Source organism: Pleurodeles waltl, chromosome 1_2, assembly GCF_031143425.1.
Source record: "Pleurodeles waltl isolate 20211129_DDA chromosome 1_2, aPleWal1.hap1.20221129, whole genome shotgun sequence".
NCBI classification, from domain to species: Eukaryota; Metazoa; Chordata; class Amphibia; order Caudata; family Salamandridae; genus Pleurodeles; species Pleurodeles waltl.
The window spans coordinates 465,124,076-465,148,216 of NC_090437.1; positions in this window are offsets into that span (position 1 = coordinate 465,124,076).

The window sequence follows — 24,141 nt, forward strand, 5'->3', positions numbered from 1 at the left end:
TGCAGACAAACAGGTGAGGACACTGTGAGCATGATGTGTGGGCAATGCATGTTTGGAGTGGTGTAGATGTAAGCCACATGTTAGGGGGTGCTGATGCATCCTGGCCTGAGTGCTGCATGAGAGGTGGTCAGTGTATGTGCTTCAGGGCATGGGTGGAAAGTGGTGGGCAGTGGGTATGCCGGTCCAGTCGTGTGAGTGATTTCCTTTTCTACTGTCTTTTCCCTCCAGGTCAGTGCCCACCAGAAAAAGGGTATTTGGCGTGCCATTGCTAAGGAGGTGCGGACCCTGGGGGTCTATCACTGGCGGAGCAACCACTGCCACAAGAGATGGGAGGACCTGCACCTCTGGACCAAGAAAACAGTGGAGGCCCAGCTGCGGCTGGCCTCCCAGTGTAGAAGGGGTGCCCATTGCACCATGACCCCCCTCCAATGGTTGTTCGGCATCCATCATCTGCCACGCAGATTTTTGCATCATTATTTAGTGCGCAGAGAAATTGTCTGCATGGCAGTGGCGGGGTGGGGTGTACTGCCTTTCCGCTGTCGTAGGCACTGGTGGGTGGAGGTTGCAGGATTTTTGGAGGTTTGTCTTTTTGGCATCATAATTCAGTGGTGTCCAGTCTTCCGCCACTCGCTGTCTTCAGTTCACCATTGCCACGGCAGTCTGCAGTGTTTGTGGCCAAGTTCATAATGAGGGCCTAAATATTTGGTTGTATGGTTTACAAATAATATTAAAAAAATGTGATTTGATTAAACTTTACAGCCAATTTACAGAGAATTGAAGGTATGATTTCTAACTTGAATCCATTACTTCTGTCTTGGTGGGGCAGATTAGACTAAATTAAAATCATGTTAACACCTATCATTTTAAATGTCCTATAAATGATTCCAGTCCACATTCCATTGAATTTCTTTAAAAAGTTAGAATTTATTATAGAGAAGTTTTTATGGAATTATAAAATGTCTTGTTTGTCTTTGACCAAACTAAAAAATATTTTAAAAAAGCAAGATGCTGTTAAATGTTCTAATTTACATCATTATCATAAGGTTTTGTGATTTTCACCAACTTTTGTAGTGGTTGAAGACTGGTGATTGTTATGCTCTCCCTATTTGGAAAGATATTGAATTATTCACCCCTTTTCATTTAAGGATATTTCATCCTTCACTGTAAGGCCTTATATATAAATGATTCTCTTGCGAGATTATGGAAGCTTTTATATCCATATTTTCATGAAGATCGACTCAATAAAAATAACTTTATTCATTCCATTTTATGGTATAATAAACATGATCAAATTAAGAATAGAGTACATTTTATAAAAGAATGGAAAAATAAGGACATTATCTTGGTTCAACTACTATTTCCTAATGCCGTTTTAATATATATTATGATGATTTACAAAGTAAAGACAATGTTTCAATTTATTTTGAAAAGAAATGTATTTTTTATTGCGGATGATTCCTACCATGTAGAAAGCTTTATGTAGTACTTGCAATTAACTTACATGTGATACCAATTTTCGATTGTTTTATTGTTACAACCTCAAGTCTCAATTACCTATAGATTAGTCTCTAAAATGTTATTATCTATGGTAAAATCCTCAGTGGAAATAAAGTGGGAATAATAATTTGAAGACAAATGATCTACTTCTACGTGGGAAACCTGTTGGCTAAAATTACAAAAAACATGCAGAGCTGCAAATACCACTCAGTCTTATTCCACTTTCTAAAATATCTGATGATCCACTAATTGTTAGTTGTGTAATCAATCGAAAAGTGATTTATTTCACATGCTCATTGAATTGTCCAATACACAAGAATTCTGGGGAAAAGTGTGGAATTGAATTGTAAACATTTTTAATGTTAAAGTTCCATTTAATTTTAAGAATTTGTTTTTAGAAAGGTTACCTGATGATTGGAAGTTACAGAGGGCAATAAATTAATTGACTAGTTGATTGTCATTTCTTTTAAAGTTTCAAACAAATTACTATGAATTGGAAAGATAGTTTGGTGTAACACATGCATGGTATAGCTTTTATTATGACCATCGACTCGATAGAGCTCATACCTCATCAACTTTAAACCACATTGAATGGGTAGGATATTCTGACTTCTAAACTGTATTCATGCAACTGTTTCCATTAAGATGTTATATACTATATAGTTATATATATGAATATTGTATGTTAATGGTGTTATACCGACATATGGATGATAATTAGACAATGTGCCTCACATTACAATTACTACTTTTATTTTTATCTCGGGATGAACATTAATCACACCGATGTGGATCTTGTACGGAGCAACTCGGAATTAGTGATGTCCAACATGCGCAGTTCCCTGTCACTTTAGGGCTCCCTATCACTATCACCCATGGGCTGAGTGACAGTAGCAAAAATACAAGCACTACCCTGGCTGTTACACCACTACTCAGGCTGGTCATTCTTCAGGGAATAGGACTATGTTATTATGGACTTAATCTGAGGAGCAAGCTGCAAGAGAGTCACGCTTCACAAATTATACTCTCCTTTGGAATGAGGGGGGTTAGGGTTGCCAAGATATGATCTGTACTATGTGACAGATCAGCTACAATGGCTGACACACTGGCTGGCGGATGGCGTTAATCTGGAGCAGTATGCCATATGGCAAACAATTAGAGGTGGCACATTAGTAGATGGATTAATGGAACCTAGGCAACCCACATTGAACCCGAGCCAACTGGCCAAAGTCACCCAGTGGTGCTGACACAGATACATCTATGTTAACGTCAACGTAACACTGTATTCACCAGGCCTACTAATATGGGGCCTTGCCAATTCTTTTTCTTTCACTTTAAGTTCCCCCTTTTTATGTTTATGTGCTGATTTCTTTACACATGAGAATTCTTCATGTTTATGTTTATCCACATGTGCTTGTAATCTTTACTAATGATTGATTAAATATAAGTACAAACTTTAAAAAAAATAGAGATACACAGAAAAAATCTACTTGCCACACAAAGGTTCTGTTGCAGAAGAGATGTTTTCTAGAAACTTTTATTTGCAAGTTAAAGTTTTGTAGAGTTGACAAACCATGTAATTTTAAATAATTATGATGTTGCAAAACATTTTGATTATATTCTTGAATACTCAATCTTGAATATTGCATTGTACATACATATTGCAAGGGATAAAATCCAGGAAATAAAAAATGTTATTGTATTGTTTCCATTGTGACACTCAGTAAATAGATAAAAAAAATAACTTTTTGAACTTTGCAGCTAGACCTTCCTTTAAGGTCTTGGGATGTCACTTGCCCAACCTCATTCCATCCTTTTGGTTTTTCTTGGGTGTCTCTTTTTAATGCTTTTAATGTTATCTTGCTTTAGATAACTTATACTTATTATTAGGCACTGCAGAATGTTTGGTAGCTCAAGGATGAATTTCCAATTGGTTCCAAGATATCCATAGCAGAGTCTGAATAGACTTGTGGAGAAGTGCTGTTAAGCACTGCTAACCTTTGCTACTTGGTGTGCCCCAACCTTTCCTGAGGCAAGCATCCTAAGTGAGTTGGTACAGGCCACTCTCTAAGAAGCTCTCGGAAGGTCCATGCAGGCTTTGCAGAGCTCATTCTCAGTCTTGTCTGTCCCTGTTGCTGGGGAAAATAAGGTGGGTAGGGTCCTGCTGAAACTGCCTTTAGTTATCTGGGGGATTATGACTGTGTCTTCTTGTAATATGTATACTTGAAGTGAGTGTTGAGCGTGTGTCACTCTCCGGGCAGCATTTTGGTACCAATGGAATTCAGAGAAAAGGGGCTATATTGGTGATAGGTTTTGCTTCCCATCACTGTGGGAAAAGCCATTTGTCAGTAATACTTGGAGCATCAGTCTGGCGCATGACAATGAGGGCTCTAGTCTTTGAGTAAAGCTGCTTGTGATTCCAGCCAAGGAACTTCACTTCTGATGTTAGCTTAAGTGATGTTAAGTTATGTTATGTTATGTTATGTATTGTTAAGTTATGTTATGCAGATTTGTAGAATGTTCTGCTTTTGTGAATGCAGGGGGTGTTTGCGTGTGAGAGTAAGGCTGAGCATAGGTGTCTGGCAGGGTGGTGAAAGTGTATGTGGTTGTTCAGATATGCTGGCATAGTGTTGTGCAATGGTTTGTATGTGTGCATGATGAGTTTGAATTGGCCCCTTTGTGAATGGGGAGCCTGTGGAGCTCTCTGAGGTGAGTTGAGATGTGGGTGCATGTGGGAGGTTGAGTATGAGTCTTGCGGTGGTGTGGTGGATGGTCTGAAGTTTGTGTAGTAGCTGTTTGGAGATTCCAGCACAGAGTTAATTGCCGTAGTCAAGCCTTCTTGCATGACAGTAAGTCTGGTGCCCTGTGGCAGCCACTTGAAGATCTTTAGAAGCATACATAGGTTGTTGAAGCAGGCAGCACTCACTACATTGACTTGTGCTGTCATGTTGAACTTGTTGTACAGAATGATCCCCAAATTTCTGGCATGATTGGTTGGTGTTGGGCCTAGCTCTGCTGGCCATCATGTGTGGTCCAGCATGGAAGTCCTGTTTCCGAAGACCAGTAGTTCTGTCTTGTCCAAGTTGAGCTTCAAGAAGTTGGTTCTCATCTATTCTGCTACCATGATCATGCAATTGGTGAACTTGACTTTGGTGGTGGTTGTCTTGTTCATCAGGGAGAGGATGAGTGGGGTATCCTCAGCTTAGGAGATGAGGTTGATGCCTTGGGATCGGATGATGTTGGCAGGATGAGTCATGTAGACATTGTACAGGGTAGGGCTGAGAGACGATCCGTAGGAAATAAGCAAATCAGACTCTTGGTCACATTTGTGAAGGGTGGTACTTTGACTTTTTGAGTTCTTCCCATAAGAAAGGAGCAGATCCAGTTGAGTGCAGGTCCTTGGGTGTCGAGCTCATGCAATCTTCTGATGAGTGTGTTGTACGAAACCTTGTCAAATGCTGTGGAAAAGTCGAGTCAGCTGTTTATCCTCAGTCTAGTACGGTCCGGTTGTGTTAGGTGGCTGCAATGAGTGCTGTTTTGGCGCTGTGTTTTTTCCCCCAAATCCTGATTGAGTGTTGTCCAGTAGGTGGTGTTTTTCGAGTTGGCTGTGAGTTGCTTGCTGATGGCCTACTCTATTACTTTGGCTGTGTAGGAGATCAGGGAGATAGGACAGAAGTTGTTTAGTTGACTCAGGTCAGCAAATGGCTTCTTGAGGAGGGCACTGAAAGCTGCATGCTTCCAGTCTGCCCGGTATATGGTGGATGTGATTGAGGAGTTGGTGAGGGTGTTGCTGATGGGGGTGGCTCAAAGGTTATAGATGTGATGGAGACATGGGCCTGTTGGGGCTCCTGAGTGCATGGTCTTGAGAGAGATCAAGTTTTATTAATTTGTTAGTGGCATAGAAGTTAGCATATGGTGACAAATGTAATCAGTATTTAAAAGCCTAACAGAGAAAATAGCATGAGTTGTAAAAGGTGCATGTTTGAATTATGGTGAGCCATGTGGCCACCATTTATATTGTGCACAACGTTTTAACATGAGCGTTTTGTATTCGTATTAAATGAAAGTACTAAAATGAGTTAACGCTAACAATGTTTTATTGTAATATAGATTAATTAAAGTGGTAAAATGAATATGAATTAATCGCACTTATATTTGATTAAATTAATTTTATTATTGGAAGTTATACATGTGCTAAAAATAAATGCACATTTAAATCTTGTTTTAACAAGTTTTGAATAATGTCTGCAATTAAATAATTTGCTTTGCATGTATGAACTGTGAGGTGCGCCATAGGTTTTATTAATGTATCAATGTATCAATGTGTATTTAGGTTTTTTAATTTGACTAGGCCTAAAGTATTATTTTGCAAGCAGCAATGAAGTAATCACTTGTTAATTTTGTCCCCTGTGACCTGAATTATTTCCCTGGGCAGCTAATGTAATGTTGAATGTTCTATTGTATTGCAGGAGAAGAGAATGTTTCATGTTTAGTTAATTTATCAGTATTTATTCTAGCTGTCTAACCAAACAGGAAATTCACAGATCTAATGTGAATAAATGTTCGTTTAATTTATTGTTTGTTGTGAGAAAGGAACTGCAAGTAACAAATTATTAGAAGATATAATATTTCAGTGGAATTGCATGATCTCATGAAGCAAACAACGCACTTTTTCTGAGAGAATTCTTCAAAGTATCAGAATTGAGTGGTGCCATTTGAGTGATTGGATGCTAAATCTGACGACTGAAAATGACCTACCTGAAGGACCAATCAAAAAGACTGTAGTTATTTCAATTAGTGAAGAACTTTGAAACTGAAGTCAATCGTCTTGAAATCTACTTAGAGCCAGTCCCATGCCTGCTTAAGTCTACTGTCACATTCTCTTCTTTAAGTTTCCTGATGAGTTTTCTCATCATAGTCATATTTGCCTAGTGCGGTTTCAGCATTACTATGCCTCACTAATTCTGAAATGCTGATTTGTCCTATGTGCAGCGCGTATTCGGCACCATCCTGATGCTGCTATCGACTGATGCCAGAAGAAGGTGACTGTCGTGCTTGATGTATCATCCTGTATGCTAGCCAATGAGGAGAGGTGTAATTAAATGTGGTTACATGTCCCCTTTTTAACATAGTCATTTACACCAGCATATTTTTTAGAGTTAATTGCCCCAGTCAGATGTTTTCCAATTTTTTTTGTCTTTCTCTTATTTTGCTTTTGCCTGCATGTGCTAGCCCGTTCCCATGCAAGCTAGTCCCAATTCTGATATTGATTATTAAAACCGTATTTTGATGATTTACTGACGTCACCATCATCTGCTTTGAATGTTAATAATCATGTGTATATTGTATTGTTGCTAATCTATATTATTCTTTTGGAGTGTCTAACAGTATTGATGTTTAGTAGATTGAATCTTTTCAGACATTTCAGTCAGCCTATAGTTTTCATGTATGCTTATAATTTAGTTTTGCACACCATTTACGTGACATTGATTTTGGGATTGCAATAAAGCTTTGAAACTTTACTTGACTTGTAGTTTGATTTGATGTTTAAATTATTATGGTGTTTAGTATTGTTTGTGATAAGTAATTGATTTGTTATTGAATGATTCTGACTCCTGCACTCTTCGCCTAGTCCAAAGATTCAGTCGACCTCAATAGCTGAGATAAAGTGATGGTGTCTCACTTTGAGCACTGGTGGTTGTTGATCCCTGAACTGGAGAGTAGGAATTTTCAGAGGCCCCTTGTGCTCCAGCAGCTTTGGTAGCAAAGCTATGTTTATGTCTTGTGAGGAGGAGAGTTAGAATTTGCCCACATTGTAAGTTGTTCCTGATATAGTGTAAGGGTTGATGAAATCTCTGCATTGCGTTTCAAGTGTATAGTATGTGTTCTGAATAAGATTTTGCTCTTGCAATGCTTTGGCTAAATCGTGGTGAAGTGTGATGTATAAAGTAAAGTAGGGAGCTTGTGTAATCCCAGGTAACTGAATAGATAGTTTGTGTACTCCAAGTAAGAGAGTGGAGAGTTGGAGTACTCCAAGTGAATGTGGTGCTTTGTGCTCATATATTGCCCACATGGTTGTTGTTGTAACGGGTCCTGGGTGGCCTAAAACTCCAGAGTAGTATTGTACAAGTGTATGTGAACACTTAGTTAAATAATTGTCTGCAGGTAAGGTGTTGGTCAATTGAGCGCTGTTGACAACACCAATAGATTTCCCTTGAGTATGAGTGTGTTGTTCGTTGGTATTAGGTAAATCCTGAGCGCACATGGAAGATTCATACTAATCAGAGTGAGGTTTGTGGGTCAAATCTTACTTGCGTTTGTGAGAAAGCCACAGCAGGAAGAGTAGCAATTTGTACAAAAGGCCACAGTAGAAAGTTCAGTACAGCTTTTAAAGCGTTTGAGACCTACCCGTAGTGAGCAGACAGGTTTTGGAGTTTGTCCTCGCAATATCTTGCATGTAGGTTTTGAGTGAGAGGTGTATGAGACAGCTCTGAAGTGAGTCGCAGCTGCTGAATGGGGTGAGTGTGGTCCATGCTGGGATAGGTAAATTGGTGAGAAAAGCTGCGCATGGATTGGTGGACAAGACTACACCGCTATAGGTTGAGTACAGCTTGTGAATAGGATTGTGAGATTGAAAATTGCTTCCTGGTTTTGTAGAATTTGTGTTTGTGAATTAGAATTGTGTAAAAATTAAGTTTTTCAAATCTTTGAGGAGCACGTTGAGAGGAGATGCTTTGATTCTGGTAAGAGAAGGCGAGCTTTTTTCACCTGAGGGTACACCAGCATTCAAGGTAATAGAAGAGAGAAGAGTTTCAGCATGTCTTTGAGTAAATCAATGGTGCAAAATAACTGAGAAGGAAGGTACCTTAGCTTTTCCTAGTTAAGGAACATTTAGGGGCTCATTATGAACATGGCGGGAAACCCCGCCGTGTTCATGCTGGCAATCTTTTCATAGACCGCCAGTCCCCTTGAGATCCCGCCAGAAGAATTACAAACATTCTGCTGGGCCGGCTGCCCACTGGCCCAGCAGAATGCAGAGCCGGGATATTGCCGACGGTTCCACATGGAGACATCGTCAATGTCTCAGTGCAGTAAGTGCAGCAGCACCTGTCACTCAGATCACTGCCCATAAATCATGCAGTGACCTGCGCGTTTGAGTCCACACCTAATGTACAGAACCCTGCACAACTCATGAACCAAAGACAGACAATGCCAATGCCTTTCCTAGTAGTGACACCATAAAATGCTGCCCCGAATCAGCCAAATCAGGCTTTGGGTACAGTATTAACTGGCCAGAGTAAAGGATTAATGTTCCCGCAAAGTCATTTGAATTTGACAGGTCCAAAAACATTAGCAGTCCCCATAAACATAGGTCTAGTACTCCCTTTGTATGCCAAGGGTAATAATGAGAATGGTCCCCAGATTTCAAATCCAGTATCAGCAATGAATTCACCTTTTGGAACCAATGCAGAAATAGAGAGACTGAGCACTACTGTACCAGCTGTGACCCCTATGAATTCTTACGGTTCAAACCAGACAAATAATGGAGTTGGTCCACTGATTGACAATACATGTCCTCCATTGTCCATGGGATAAATGTGATGGCTCAAGAGCAGGCTACGAGAGCTCTGTGTAATATACCACAGCTGTGCCCTAAAACAATAGTAATAATATTAGCTTACAAGGTTTGACAGCCCAACAATTGACTGAGTGGTTAGATAATTTGAGTGGAGCATCAGTTCCACGAAATGTGCCTGAGGAAGTGAGGACATTAACCATGGTTACATTAAAATTGGAATTAAATAAGATGATTGAAGGAACACTTGAATTGAATAGATTAGATTCCTACAATGAAAACGAACTGCGCTTTATGTGCTCTTAGATCAGGACATGTTTATGAGAAATTAACAAATTTGGCTGAGAAATATGAAATGGAGATGAATAAATCCAAACAGTTGAAGAAGAGTTACAGATTAGAATTCAACAAGAAATACATTGTAAACATGAGATTGGCAAACAAAAGAGATCAGAAGAAAAAGAAGACTGCATCTTTAAATAACATACAGCAGGCTGAAGGAGCTGTAAAAATGGTGCCAATGAGAAAAATTCCAGGGGGGAATTTTGCTCATGTTCCTTGGAGCATAAGTGACATATTTCATTTACAAATGATTAACCAAAGTTGAGGGAAAAATCAGTGGATGGTACCAGCAAACAGAAAGGTTTGCCAAGTTTGAGGAGTGTTTATGGGAAGATCTGAACACTTTGTTTGAGATTGTGGTACCAACAGATTTGTGGGTTGAGTGTAAGCCAGCTTTGATTGCCCAACATGTGAACCGCAGAGAGATGCAGTAACAGGTGCACCGTCTAAAGAGGTGATGAAAGACTATTACAATGAGATTGAATTTCTGAAAATTATAGTTTCTCCTAAAGATTGGCGAAGGATTGTCAGGACATCACAGGAAAGGAAGGAGTCTGTTCATGCCTATTATGAGAGACTGCTGAAGGCATTCAGGCAATACAGGCGCATAGAGTTTATTAAACCCAGTTACATGATTCATTTTTTGTTCAGGTTTGTTCAAGGATTGAAGCCTGAAGTTAGTAATATGATTAAGAATCACTTGATTTGTTGTCAAGAAAAGCCGATTGATGAGGTGTTGCATGCGCAAAATTCTGAAGCAATGACATTGATTTGAAGCAGAAAAGGTTAAAAGAAATGGCAATGGTGACGCAGATTAAATCTGCCCAAGCAGCAGGTATGCAGGGTTTGCAAGATGTGATGAATGTAGGAGGAATGCAGGGAATACAGCAGCAAGGCAATGTGATGCCTCAGTAGAGAGGTAGAGGTCATGGAATTCGAGTACATCCGAATGAAAATGTGGCTGATGCTCAGAACATGAAGAAAATGCTTTCTTGTCATATGTGCGGCAACGTTGGACATTGGAAATGGGAGTGTACCTTTAATAATGTAAATAATTTGGTGCAAGGTACACAGACGGCTTACAACAGTCAATTTCAAATTCAGAGAGTTAAAAGACCCTGTAATCACAGCATAAATGTTCTTACTGTAGCAGTCCAAATGCTGGTTTCCCAGCAAATAGTATAACTTGCCCAACAGCAAATTCATATCCCACAGCAGATACCACTAGCTCTGATGGCAAAGTAGAAGGTGATGGTCCGTCAGCCGAACCTGAACCAAAGAACCAATGCAAATGTAGATCAGTTAATCGCACAATACCATTTGATTGATTCCAGTTAAGATGAAATTAGTGAAGAATGCATGAGCAAGAGTTCAGAAGAGGAAGAATGTGTGTTGACTGCCTCACTGGGGATAGATCAGCATGGTCCTTATGTGTATGCAAGTGTAATGGGTCATGATGTTTTATTCCTGGTTGACACTGGAGCAACTTATTTCACTGTCAGATCTGCAGAAGATCCTAATGTGCCCCTTTCAGGAAGGACAGTTCAGGCTGTAGGAGTAGCAAATCAGCATTTGGTAAATCCCATTACAGAGCGCATCCTAGGTAAAATTGGAGCCTTTGAGAGTCTGCACCAATTTGTGGTTTGTGATTCAAGTCCTGTGAATCTGTTAGAAAGAGACTTACTATGCAAATTAAAGTGTTCCAGTACTTGTACACAAGAAGGAATAGAAATCCAAACCAATACTGATGATGAGACTTCCATTCAAACTTATGAGATGTATCCTCTCATTACCATGTTTCCTATTATGACAGTTGAAGATTTGCCTGATGGATGCCAAGAGAGAGTAACATTGAGAGTTTGGGATCTCTCAGGAAAGGATATTGGACTTATTCTAGGTGTTGAACCGGTCAAGGTAACAGTAAAGCCACATGCAGTTTTCCCCAGAACACCACAGTCTCACATGACTCCAGATGTGATTGATGGGATTAGCCCAGTAACTGCAGATATTGTTGAGCAGGGTGTGTTAAAAGAAATTATAGGCATCCCATGTAATTCATTAATTATGAGTTTGTGAAAGCCAAGTGGGAATATCACATAGTCCAGGATTTGAGAAAGGTGAATAACATTTTAGTATCCTTCTGTCCCGTAGTGCCAAATCCAGCTGTGATTTTATTTCAGATTGCACGTGAAGCCGAGTGGTTTTCAGGAATTTATTTTTCACAGTCATTTTTCTCAGTGCTGTTGCATGAGGATAGTTAGTTCTTATTTTGTTTCTGATTTGGCAACCGTGTGTATTCATGGTGCTGCACCCCACAGGTGTTTTCAGAATCTCTGTCCATTTTCAATCAGATCCTGAAGAAGAATTTATAGCCTTTGAGCATGCCATTTCAGTCTGCTCTAGTGCAGTACATTGATGATCTGATGGTTGTGTCCAATACACGTGAAGCTTGCAGGCAAGATACCATAGCATTGCTGAAACATTTGGTTGAGAATGGACACAATCTTTCTTGGGTGGGTTCCAATATTGTCAGAAAAAAGTAAAGTATTTGGGTCACCAAATTGAGAAAGGTGCAGCAAAAGTGTCCAGAGAGGGAGCTGCAGCAATTATGCAAATTAATCTCCCAGTTATACAGAGAGATGTCAGAAGGCTTTTGGGCATCTGGAGCTGTTGCCACCAATGGATTCTGAATTTTTCAGTAATTTCCAAACCGTTGCAGAAGTTGACACACCAGGAAGTCACAGGTCCAGTCCCCTTTGATGAAGAGTGTATAGACGTTTTCACTGAGTTGAATGAGAGTTTGTGCAGAGCTCTATATTTGATAATGCCTGATTACACAAAAGGTTTTGCACTGTTTTGTCATGAATGTGATGGTCATGCTCTTTCTGTTTTAACACAGTCACATGGACGAATGAACAAGCCGGTGGCATATTTTTCATCAGTGGATTCTGTCACTATTGCTTTGCCCGGCTGTTTGAAGGCCGTGGCTAGTGCTGGTATCAGTATCAGTTAATGTGAAGGCATTATGGTGGGACACCCTTTAACTGTTTTTGTCCCACACTCAATTGAAGTACTCCTGACCCAGTACAAGACCCAATATTTGACCAATGCTCATCTTACCTGTTATGAGTTATTGATCATTGGATCTGCAAATGTAACAGTCAAGAGTTGGGCAGTTTTAAATCCTAACACGATGATGCCTGTAAATGTTGATGACTCAATTGATGTTAATGAAATGGAACTGACTGCCTCGATGTCACTGAACTGTACACCAAACCCAGACCTAATATTTAGGATATTCCTTTAGAGAACAATGACCAAGTTGTCTTTGTTGATGGCTCCTGTTTAAGAGACAGCAAGGGTACTCTGAGAGCACGTTATGCAGTTCGGACCCTCTCAGGAGTTGTCGAAGCCTCAAGGCTTGAAGGAGTTGTTTCTGCCAAAGTAGCCAAATTGGTTGCTCTTACAAAGGCATGCTGCATATCAGATCACAACAAAGTGACAATATTAAAAGATAGTCAATATGGATTTGGTGTTGTCTATGATTTTGGGCAGTTATAGCACCAGTGAGGTTTCATGACCTCGTCTGGCTCACCCTTTCAAAATGGTGAAAACATTCATAATTTTTGAATGCTTTACAGTTATCTGAGAAGACTGCCATTGTTAAGTGAATGGCCCGCCAGAGGTCAAATGACTATGTAACATTGGGCAATGCCTATGCTGACCAAATTACTAGATATTGTACACTCCATTTTGTCACCTCCTATGAAGAGTGGAGTAATGAAGGTGACACCAGTGAAACAAATCAAAGTTTCTTGATGTAAGTGGTTGATACCTGGAATGAAATTAAGAGTTTGCAGGAAGAAGCAACAGAGGAAGAACACAGTGGTTGGATAAAAGCAAGCTGTGTTCAAAGAGAGGGAGATAATGTCTGGATTTCATATGAGGTGGAAGTTGTGTTGCCAGTTTGTTTGCTGAACTCAATGGCTAGTGTTAGACCTGACATGCCTTAGGGTGGTCACCCCCAACTTTTTGCCTGCCTCCCTTCACTTTTTGGACTCTGTTTTGCTGACTTTTAGACTCTGTGCACTTTACCACTGCTAACCAGTGCTAAAGTGCATATGCTCTCTCCCTTTTAAACATGGTAACCTATGATCATACCTGATTGGACTATTTAATTTATTTATAAGTCCCTAGTAATGTGCACTAAATGTGCCTAGGGCCTGTAGATTAAATGCTACTAGTGAGCCTGCAGCGCTGGTTGTGCCACCCACTTAAGTAGCCCCTTTACCTTGTCCCAGGCCTGCCATTGCAAGGCCTGTATGTGCAGTTTCACTGTCACCTCGACTTGGCATTTAAAAGTACTTTCCAAGCCTAAACCTCCCCTTTCTCCACATGTAAATCACCTCTAATGTGTGCCCTAGGTAACCCCTAGAGCAGGGTGCTGTGTGGGTAAAAGGCAGGACATGTACCTGTGTAGTTTATATGTCCTGGTAGTGTAAAACTCTTAAATTCATTTTTGCACTACTGTGAGGCCTGCTCCCTTCATAGACTAACACTGGGGCTGCCCTCATACAGTACTGAAGTGGTAGCTGTTGATCTGAAAGGAGTAGGAAGGTCATATTTAGTATGGCCAGAATGGTAATACCAAGTCCTGCTGACTGGTGGAGTTGGATTTGATATTAGTATTCTAGAAATGCCACTTTTAGAAAGTGAGCATTTCTTTGCACTTAAATCTTTCTGTGCCTTACAATCCATGTCTGGCTGGGCTTGGTTGACAGCTCCTTGTGCATTCACTCAGACACACCCCAAATGCAGGGTACTCAGCCTCACTTGCATACATCTGCATTTTGAATGGGTCTTCCTGGGCTGGGAGGGTGGAGGGCCTGTTCTCACACAAAGCACTGCCACACCCCCTACTGGGACCCTGGCAGACAGGATTGAACTGAAAGGGGACCTGGTGTACTTCTTAGCCACTCTTTGAAGTCTCCCCCACTTCAAAGCACATCTGGCTATAAAACAGGGCCTCTGCCCTACCACCTCAGACACTTCCTGGAGAAGAAACCTGAACCAGAAGCTGCGTCCTGCCAAGAAGAACTGCCTGGCTGCTCAAAAGACTCACCTGACTGCTTTCTACAAAGGACTGCTGCCTTGCTGTTGGCCTGCTGCCTTGCTGAACTCTTGTCTGGCTGCAAAAGTGCTCTCCAAGGGCTTGGATAGAGCTTGCCTCCTGTTCCCTGAAGTCTCAGGACCAAAAAGACTTCTCTTTTTCATTTGGACTCTTCGTGCGCCGAACATTTAGACGCTCTGCGGTGAGAAAAACGCCGCACACCGACGCTGATCGATGCGGCGCCTTCAGGACAACCGGAACTTCGACGCATCGCCTCGCAAGGACAACGCCGCCCGACTTCCAGAGGGGAAATCGACGCAACGCCTGCCGTGAGAGCGAAACTTCCACACACAGCCCCGCGGAACGACGCGCAGCCGGAAAACAAGCAGGAGAATCCACGCACAGACCCCGGGACATCTGGTAATCCCGCGACCCACAGAAAGAGACTGTCCGTGCGCTGGAAAACAACACCCGACTTCCACGCGTGAAAAATAACGACGCAAGTCCGTGTGTGCGGGGGAGAAATTGACGCACACACCATTTTTCCACGTATCTCTTCTTCTGCGGCCCTTTGCCGAGATTTTCCACTCCAAACCAGGTACTTTGTGCTTGAAAGAGACTTTGTTTGCTTTTTAAAGACTTAAGACACTTTGGGGGTCATTACAACATTGGCGGTAAAAGCCGCTTACCGCCGTGCAGAAGACCGCCAATACAACGCCGCGGCCGCGGAATTCCGCCACAGCTATTATAACCCACATCTCGGAATCCGCCGAAATTCAGACACCCACACAGGTCCGCCACAACAAAGGTCAGTGATAAACTGGCGAAAACAAAACCTCCACCGTCACGCCAACAGAAACACGCCCATGCTATTACGACCCACGAATCCAAGCGGCGGTCTTTCAACCGCGGTATTCCTTTGGCGTAACACCGCCGCGCTCAAAATACACACACATCTCCAAAACACCGCCACATTGGACAATTCAAAATACACACACCTGATACACATACAAACACCACTCCCCCACACCCAATACAATATAAAACACACCCCCACATCACCCACAAACCCCTACGACAAAAAATTATAGACGAAGGCGACAGAGAGAGCACAGCATAGACAACCCCACCACACAGAGGCACACAACACCATCACCCACACAACATCCACGCACAAAACACCACACACCACTACACATCACCACACTCATCTCCACATACACCATCCCACACATCACCTACACCACCCCATGGCACGTCAAAGACACCCCAGGTTCTCCGAGGAGGAGCTCAGGGTCATGGTGGAGGAAATCGTACGGGTAGAGCCACAGCTATTTGGAGCACAGGTGCAGCACACCTCCATAGCAAGGAAGATGGAGCTATGGTGAAGAATAGTCAACAGGGTCAATGCAGTGGGTCAGCACCCAAGAAATCGGGAGGACATCAGGAAGAGGTGGAACGACCTACGGGGGAAGGTGCGTTCCGTGGTCTCCAGGCACAACATCGCAGTACAGCGGACTGGCAGCGGACCCCCACCTCCTCCCCCCCAACTAACAACATGGGAGGAGCAGGTCTTGACCATTATGCATCCAGAGGGCCTCGGTGGAGTCGGTGGAAGAATGGACACTGGTAAGTCAAATCTTAACTATCATATCCCCACCCTACCTGCATGCTATCACACCCCCCCACCCTCACCCTCTCCTCTATCACTCCAACTCCTCCTGCTAGCACTGGGGTACACGCTCACCCACCCATTGCACACCATGACACACACACATGCAATAATCATGCTTTTACACCCCTGCAGGACCACTACCTAACGTCACCAGACAGGAGGGTCCAGACATCTCTACCCCACCCACAGAAGAGGCCCACAGTGATGACAGCAGCTCTGGCCAACTGGATCCAGATGACCAGCCCGGACCATCGTGGGCCTCAGGACAGTCGGTTCCGCTCGCACAGGCACAGCCCAACACTGACCTTCCACCCTCTGGAAACACCAGTACAGCACCCACCCAGCGGGCCCATACCTCCATACCCAGGACACATCAATCATCTGTGTGTCCACCACTACAGGGAACCCAGGATAACCCACCACCCCAACAACAACAGGGACCTGGGGGCAGTGGTAGTGGGCACACGGTCCAGGGGACGGAGGCCCAGGAACACAGGGGAACTGGGAGGGCTGCCGTGCGACAGGGGGCGGACAGGCCAAGGGAACCCACTCTCCACGAGGCCCTCTCCTCCATCATGGGAGCATACCACCACTCCCAGGAGACGATGGCTATGGTCCAGGAGACCCAGCGCCTGCAGGAGAAACAGTATTTGGGGTTCAGGGAGGAACTCAGAACCATCAGCTCCGCCCTGGGCACCATCGTAGGGGTGCTGAAGGACATACAGAACACCATGAGGGACATCGTGGCACTCCAAGGGGCCCCTGACACTAGCATGGACGATGAACTGCCCACCACCTCCGCCGGCGCTAGTGGACAGGACGCCCCGCCACAGGACCACCACACCAGCACCCCACCCCCTGCAGATGGAGAACCACCCCGCAAGCGGTCCCTGAGATCCAGGAACAGGACAGAGAACGATGGCAAGACCCCCGCCAAGAAATAAGACCACCCTGATTGTCATCCCACTGTCCCGCTTTGTAACCCTGTCCATATTGGAACTGCCCCAGCTCCACTTCCTATGCCCATATGGGCAATGCACCTGTGAGACTAATAGACTGGACTCTGACATGGACATTCCTCCACCATCACCCATCACCATTTTACCACCCCCTCCAATAAATAGCACTTCAATAAACACCCTTGAAGCACAAAAATGTCAGGAGTCAGTCTGTGATTTAGAAAATGTGTATTAGCTATGACGATGACAAAATCCGTTTGAAAATGTAATGTCAACATACCTATGTCACACATCACAAGTCCATGAAGGATGCAAGCAGATGAAACACGTTGGTAACCACACCTGTGAAACCGTAATGGAAATGTACAACTCAGTTACCAAATACTGCTTGAAATTGACAGACAGGATAAAGGTAGAAGTGTGAAAGTAAATGTAGTAGTCAAGAAAGTGTTCTCCCCTGTGTGTCACTGGAAATATTGCTGTATGACTGCTTCCCTGTTGTCAATGTCTTCTTCCTCTGCTTCCTCCTCATCACTGTCCACAGGCTCCATAGCTGCCACAACACCTTCATCTGGACCATCCTCCTGCAGAAAAGGCACCTGGCGTCGCAAAGCAAGATTGTGAAGCATAGATCAGGCGATGATGATCTGGCACACCTTCCTTGGTGAGTAGAATAGGGAACCACCTGTCATATGGAGCCACCTGACCCTGGCCTTCAGGAGGCCGAAGGTGCGTTCGATCACCCTCCTAGTCCGCCCATGGGCCTCATTGTAGCGTTCCCCTGCCCTGGTCCTGGGAGTCCTCACTGGGGTCAATAGCCATGACAGGTTGGGGTAACCAGATTCCCCTAATAGCCACACCCGGTGCCTCTGTAGTTGACCCATCACATAAGGGATGCTGCTATTCCGCAGGATGTAGGCGTCATGCACTGAGCCAGGGAACATAGCATTTACCTGGGAGATGTACTGGTCTTCCAAACATACCATCTGTACATTCATCAAATGATAACCCTTCTGGTTCCTGTACACCTGTTCACTCCTGTGGGGGGGGAATAGAGCTACATGGGTCCCATCAATGGCACCTATGATGTTAGGGATATGTCCAACGGCATAGAAGTCACCTTTAACTGTAGCCAAATCCTCCACCTGAGGGAAAACGATGTAGCTCCTCATGTGTTTCAGCAGGGCAGACAACACTCTGGACAACACGTTTGAAAACATAGGCTGGAACATCCCTGATGCCATGGCCACTGTTGTTTGAAAAGACCCACTTGCAAGGAAATGGAGCACTGACAGCACCTGCACTTGAGGGGGGATTCCTGTGGGATGGCGGATTGGGGACATAAGGTCTTGCTCCAACTGGGTACACAGTTCCTGGATTGTGGCACGGTCAAACCTGTAGGTGATGATTAAATGTCCCTCCTCCATTGTCAACAGGTCCACCAGCGGTCGGTACACCAGAGGATTCCGCCGTCTCCTCACATGTCCCAGCTGACGGTGCCTAGGAAGGACAACAGCGACCACAGAGTCAAGCAACTCAGAGGTATGTACCCACAGCTACACAGAACACGAAACAAAATCCAAAACGTTGTCTGTATGTGTGTTGAGTGCAGGCCTAGGAATGTGTGACGCAGTTGAAAATGAAGCCATGTGGGCCCCTGAAATGGCGGCTGCCTGACCTCTAAACTGGGATAATGGGATGTGAGGTAACTGCTCTGGCGTTGTACACCGTCGCGGTAGGCGGTCGAAGACCGCTGTGCAATGCTGCATTGGTTAACATTGGACCCTATGGGTCCCAGGAGCCAATGACAAAGTGCGGCGGCGGTGATGATACGCACCGCCGCGGACTTCACCGCCGCGGACGTGACCGCCATTTTCTATCTGTTCAATCACTCGATACCTGATCTTCGACAGAAGAGGACCTATACTGCAAGTGCTGCTGTGACCTCGGTCTGGAAGAGACAATGGCACATGCATCTGGGGAAAGGGCCCCTGCCTTCACTGCACAGGAGTTAGATAAGCTCGAGGACGGGGTCCTCCCCCAGTACACACTACTCAACGGTCCTCCAGACCAACAGGTGAGTACATAGGGTTCAAGTTGTATGGGCTATAGCTGGGTGGAGAGGGCTGGATGTAAGAAGGAAGGGGGCAGAGTTCTGCGAGCATGAAGGACTGTGAATGCATGTGCCAGATGGTAAGGGTAGGGATGTGGGCAACTCACTTCGACGGTGCAGTTGCTAATGACATCCCTTCTTCCCCTGTACATGTCATTTAGGTCAGCGCCCACCAGAAGAAGGATATTTGGCGTGCCATCGCCAAGGACGTCCGGACCCTGGGGGTCCACCAGAGACGGAGCACCCACTGCCGTAAAAGATGGGAGGACATTCGCCGCTGGAGCAAGAAGATGGCGGAGGCTCAGCTGGGGATGGCCATCCAACGTGGGAGGGGTGCCCGTCGCACCATGACCCCCCTGATGTTCCGGATCCTGGCAGTGGCCTACCCTGAGTTGGATGGGCGCTAGAGGGCATCACAGCAGACACAAGGGGGTGAGTACACTCTCATTCTGCTGACTTTGATTGCAGTGGAGGTGTCTGGGTGGGGGAGGAGGGCTGTGGGTTTCCCTAGGCCAGGGCGAGTTCCGTAGGCTAGGCCCCTCCGTAATGCAGGCCATGTGGCACTCCACCCCACCTCTGTAGAGTGCCAAGTACATGTATCCATGCCCCTGTGTCATCTATGTGTGCTGATGTCCACCATAGCCATGTAGGCCATATCCCAGGAACTGCATGTGTAGAGCCCAACAGTGCGGCGTAGTGCAGGGGGCTGCTGTGTCTGTATTGTGCACCAACGGTAGCGGTAAGCCATGCACTCAACCTGTCTTTCCTCTGTCGTCCCCCCCCTTTTTTGTGCTCTCCCTGTTCTTTTGTGCATCAGCATCATCAGGCGGAGGTGCAGTGGCACCGGAGCACGAAGGGGCTGCATCCCACATGGCCATGGAGGGCCACACCACGGACTCTGAATTCACCAGTGGGATGGAGGGCGAGGGGAGCTTCACGTCGGTCACCGGATCAGCAACCAGCGGCACGGACTCGTCTTCCGATGGGAGCTCCCTTGTGGTGGCGGCGACATCTGTGCCCCCCACTTCTACAAGTACAGCCGCCACCGCCCCTACCTCCACCGCCCTCCCAGCAGCCCCTCAGCCTGGATGGTGGGCATCACCTTCGCTCTAGGCACCTCAGCCCCTGCCCCTGTCACCTCTGCTGTCCTCAGTGAGGAGGCCATTGACCTCCTCAGGTCACTCACTGTTCGGCAGTCTACCATTGTGAATGCCATCCAGGGTGTAGAAAGGGAGTTGCAACACACTAATGCATTCCTGGAGGGCATTCATTCTGGTCAGGCTGCCCATCATCGAACCCTGCAATCTCTGGCCTCAGCACTGATGGCAGCCATTGTCCCTGTCTCTAGCCTCCCCCCTCCAACTTCCTCCACCTAGACCCAATCCCCTGTACCTCTGCCTATCCCAAGCACATCATCACCTCAACACACAAGGGAAGCTCAGGTAAACATAGGCACCACACATCACACAGGCTCTCACACAAGCATCACCCACATACAGACACAGCAACATCCACTGCCTCCACTGTGTCCCCCTCCTCGTCGTCTCCCTCCTCACTCCTAGTGTCGTCTACACTCTCACCTGCATGCACTACCACTACAGCCACTAGGACTCGCACCAGAACACTCACCACCACACCCCGCTCACCTGCACTCACCACCCCCCCTACCATTTACACATCCCCTGTGTCCTCTCCCAGTGTGTCTGTGACGCCCCCTCCCAAAGTACACAAACGCGGGCACACACACACCCAACATTCATCCACCTCACGACAGCCTCCAGAACATGCACCTGCACCCAAATCATAAAAAGTTACACCTCCTACAACCACCACCTCTTCCTCCACTCCCAGACCCCCTCCAGCTACCCGTCCCAGTGTTCGTCAGAAACTTTTCCTGAGCAACGTTGACCTCTTTCCCACCACCCCCCCTCCAATTCATAGGTCCCATACTAGCACCTCAGCCAAAAAATCTCCGGTACCAGTGGTGCCTGTTAGAGGTATGTGGAGTTCACCGGCCACCAGGGCAGCCAGTGTGACACGGAGCCATAGCACAGCCATTCCCCCCCTGTGAAGCACCAGAAGTTGGACAGTGCCCGACGGGAGAGGGGGAAGACTCCTGCCGGCAAAGCCGCTCACAAGGGTCCCGGGGGGAGCGTCGAGTCAGCTGTGACTCCTCCCAAGGTGGGGAAGGGGCAGAAGAAAGCGCCAAAGTCTGGGAAGAGCAGCACGGCGGAGAAGGCCGCCATAATCCCCGCTGCCCAGGACGCCACCGCCAGCCCCATCGTCAGTGGTCAGGAGACCACCGCCAGAGCCACTGCCCAGGAGGGCAATCCAATCGTCAGTGGTCAGGACACCACCGCCAGAGTCAGTGCCCAGGAGGGCAGTCCAATGGTCACTGGTCAGGAGACCACCACCAGAGTCAGTGCCCAGGAGGGCAGTCCAATCGTCACTGGTCAGGAGACCACCGCCAGAGTCAGCGCCCAGGAGGGCAGTCCAATCGTCAGTGGTCAGGAGACCACCGCCAGAGTCAGTGCCAGGAGGGCCCCGGCAGCCACAGCCCCGCTGGGCAATGAGGGACCGCCATGGCAAACACCGCTGCACAGGTCAGAGACAGCAAAGTCAAGCACCGCTGAACAGGCCAAAGACCGCCATGGCAAGCACCGCTGAACAGGGAAAGCACCACTGAACAGGGCAAGCACCGCTGCACAGGTCAGAGACAGCAAAGTCAAGCACCGCTGAACAGGGCAAGCATCGCTGAACAGGGCAAAGACCGCCATGGCAAGCACCATTGTGCGGGGCAAGCACCGCTGAACAGGGCAAAGACCGCCATGGCAAGCACCGCTGAACAGGGCAAGCACCGCCATGGCAAGCACTGCTGAACAGGGCAAGCACCGCAACATCAAACACTCTGGGCACCGGTCCCTCTCCAGAACCTGTGGAGAACAGCATCCACTACCTCAGTCCTTAACAGGATGAAGCACTCTGGGCACCAATCCCCCTCCAGAACCTGTGGAGAACAGCATCCACTACCTCAGTCCTTAACAGGATGAAGCACTCTGGGCACCAGTCCCCCTCCAGAACCAGTGGAGACTGTTATCCACTTGTGAGACTGTGGCTTTGCACTCCCCAGGATGGTACAGTGGGCAAACCACCCACTGAAAAGACTTGTGAGACTGTGGCTTTGCACTCCCCAGGATAAAGCAGTGGGCAAACCACCCACTGAAAAGACTTGTGAGACTGTGGCTTTGCACTCCCCAGGATACATCAATGGGCATGGAGCCCCGTCGTGGATCTGGCGTGGTGCTGTCATCCGGCTGAGGTGCCCCCCCTTAACTTCCCCCGAGGTGCCTGTTGTATTTCGATCTGATGCCCCAGCAGTGTTCTCTCCATTTCTGGACAGGTATTGTGTGTGGGCCTCGCCCATGCATTTTGGGCCCAGTGGTCCCCGGACATTGAATGGTGCATACCTGCACTACTAATCGTGATGTATAAAATTTTGAATGAGGATATCTATCTGTATATATTTGGTTACTGTATTTTGATATATTACAATGGTTGCACTCATTTCCTTTTGTCTTTGCATTCTTCCGGGGGGGTTTGGGGTTGTTACTGTAATGTTTGGAAATGCATTTTGTGTGTGTTGTAGTGTGCGAGGGTCGGGGTGGGGGTGGGGGTGTTGCGTGTGTGTGTCCCTGTTTTTGCCTCCTCCCTCCCCCTATGTCGTAGGTGCAGTACTCACCGTTGTCTTCGGCGGCAGCATTGCTGATGTTCGTAGAGGAGCAGGAAAACTATTGCAGGGAGTATTTGGAGTTCCGGCTCCATGGTGCCCTCCTTCCTCGTGGAGTGTGTTAAGGTGAGCATTTTCCCATTGAAATGGCTGTTTCTGCCGTGTTTTTATCCACGGTGAATCCGCCCTGGAAAAGGTGGCGGATTGGCCTGTTGTAATACTGTGGGCGGTACTTTGTCTCCCGCCTGTCTGTTGGCGGTGACCGCCGCGCTGCTTGTCTTTACCGCCATGGTGGTCGGAGTGTTAAAGTGGCTGTCTTTGTTGGCGGTTTCCGCCACGGTCATAATACCCTTTTTTTTTCCACTGGCCTGTTTGCAGACTTACCACCGCTTTAACACCATCCGCCAAGGTTGTAATGACCCCCTTTATATCACTTTCCAGTGATTCCTCTACAATTTCACATTGCATCTTTATTCGTTTTGACCTACAATTATCCTGATAAATATTATATATTTTTCTAAACACTGTGTGGTGTATTTTTGTGGTGCTATATTGTGTTATTGTATGATTTATTGCACAAATACTTTACACATTGCCTTCTAAGTTAAGCCTGACTGCTCGTGCCAAGCTACCAGAGGGTGGGCACAGGCTGATTTTGGATTGTGTGTGACCCCATTTCTAACAGCTAGGTATTATCAGGTCAGTTTCAGCTCAGTTCAGTAGAGATGCCATGATTCACACATTCAAACAAACATGGTACAATCCCAGATTTAGAATGGTTGTAGAAGTGGTTTGTCACAAATGTGTTGCATGCCAGCAAATTAATGTAGGGAAATGCACAGTGGGTAAAATGAGCCACATAGGCACAGAGGTCCATTTAACAAAATGCAACTTGATTTTATTTAGATGTCTGCATACAATGGATTGAGGTATGTACTGGTCATTGTGTGTATGTTCTCCAGGTGGTGTGGGGCTTATCAAACATTTGGGAATGTTAGTCTCACTGCAACTAAGCTGTTGCTCAGGAAATTAATTCCAAGGTATGGATTTCTGACTTCTTTGGAACCAGATCGATGAACTCATTTAAATAATGAGATCATAAAGTTGTTATGTGCAGCACTGAACATTCAGCAAAACTTGCA